The following is a 2,044-nucleotide window of genomic DNA, read 5'->3' on the forward strand; positions in this document are numbered from 1 at the left end:
GGGGGAAGCAGGCTCCCTGCTGAGCAGAGAGCCCGATGCGGGACTCGATCCCAGGACCCTGAGATCATGACCCGAGCCGAAGGCAGCAGCTTAACCCACTGAGCCACCCAGGCACCCACATCAGATGTTTCTTTTTTGAACTTCCCATTCATAGTCCTCATTTTCTTATTTATTTGCAAGCACTTCCGACATATGAAAAATAACATTTTGTTTGTTATATGTGTTACAAAGAGGTTTTCCCAGTTTGTCCATTGTCTTTTAATTTTGTTCCTCTGGAATGTCTCCAAGCCACATCATCTGATGGAAATGAATGAGGTCATACTAACAGTAATACTAAAATCTCATCATTTCAATTAATAATCACCTTATTTACCACTAATAATCCTCAACATTTAGTGAACATGTATGAAGTGCTTCAAGTGCTATTAATCCCCACAGTTAGCCTACAATGTGGGTGCTATTGTCAGTTCTACTTTAGAAGTAAAGAAACTGAGATAAGAGGGTAATTTGCCTAATCACACAGCCTACTAAGGGATGGAATATGGATCTTGATCCCAAACCCATCTGATACCCATGTCCCATGTTCCAACACTGCACTACCCAATACAGTAGTGATAAATGGCTGTTGAGCACTTGAAATGTGGCTAGCCTGATTTGAAAGACTAAGTATGAAAGAAAGAATAGGAGGTAACCTCATTATTAATTTTGATTACATGTTGAACCAGCATTTTGAATACATTAGGCTCTTTTAGTGTTTATTTTTATTTTTTTAATGTAGTTGCTAGAACATTTTAAATGTGAAACATAGGACAGTTCTAACCACTTTCTTATATTGCTGTTCTTTGGTGAAGGCAGTCTTCATGGTCCCTTGAGTGTTTCATGGTTATCATTCTGTTGGCTTTTAAATTTATCATTAAACTAAAACCTCCAGTTTTGTTTTTTGTTTTGTATGATCTAAAATCATTCCAGGACCTCACTTTCTTGAATATCCTTAGTTCCCTCCACTCTTTCTCATTTGACCAGGTTTTACCACCTTGTCATCCACATCTGCCTATTCTCCAGTGCATGGCTTTGTCTCCCACAACCTAAAGAGAGAAAACAGTCTTTGCAAATACAAAGATGATCCCCCCCAAATTCCCAGACACAAAGTAGAATTGTGGTTTCCAGGGGTTGGGGGCAGTTATTGTCTAAGGGCTATATTCCGTTAGGGATGTTGGTAACATTCTGGAGATCGACAGTGGCCGTGGTTGCACAACCATGTGACTGTACTTAGTGCTACTGAACACTATACACTTAAATTTGGTTACAGCGGTAAATTTTATGGTATGTGCCTTTTATGTACAATAAACAAAAAATGAAACTCATACATATTACAATATGGAAGAACCCTGTAAACATCATGCTAAGCAAAATAAGCCTGATTTTTTTTTAAAAGGACAAATCTCGTAGGATTCCAGTTCCATGAGATAATCTAGAATGGGCAAATTGGGAGAGGCTAGAAGTAGATCTGAGATTACCCATAGCTGAGTGGGGGGAGGTGGGGAGTAAATGGCTGCTGGTGCAGGAAGAGACGAGGGAGTGCGGGCACCGCGGCGTCAGGGAGAAGGGTGCAGACAGAAGGCCCGCAGGCTGTGCGCGCCGGGCCCCTGCGCTCCCCGCCCGGGCGCTCGCGGCTTTATGTGGATGGGCGGCGGCAGCAGTCCCGGCCGGGGAGTGCCGGCCGCAGAGAAGACGCGATCTGGGCAGCTGTCGTCGCCGGACGCCCCCCGTCCCGCGAGCTCCGCTTTCTCCCCACCTTCGGTTAACAAAGAGCTCAAGGAACCCCGCACCGACTACACTCGTCCACGAACTGGAAATAGCCGCGGGCAGCGAAGCGGGAGGCGCCAGGGGTCCGGTGCCGCTCGGCCTGCGCCGGCATCTTCCCTGCTTCGCTGTGTTTACCCCCGAGCCTGGGGCCCTAGGTGGTTTTTTGTTTTTATTTTGCACTTGCTCCTTTTACTCTTCAAGTATGGAGCATTTCCCCCCTCTCTCTTGCTCTTCTTCC

Source organism: Mustela nigripes, chromosome 7, assembly GCF_022355385.1.
Source record: "Mustela nigripes isolate SB6536 chromosome 7, MUSNIG.SB6536, whole genome shotgun sequence".
NCBI classification, from domain to species: Eukaryota; Metazoa; Chordata; class Mammalia; order Carnivora; family Mustelidae; genus Mustela; species Mustela nigripes.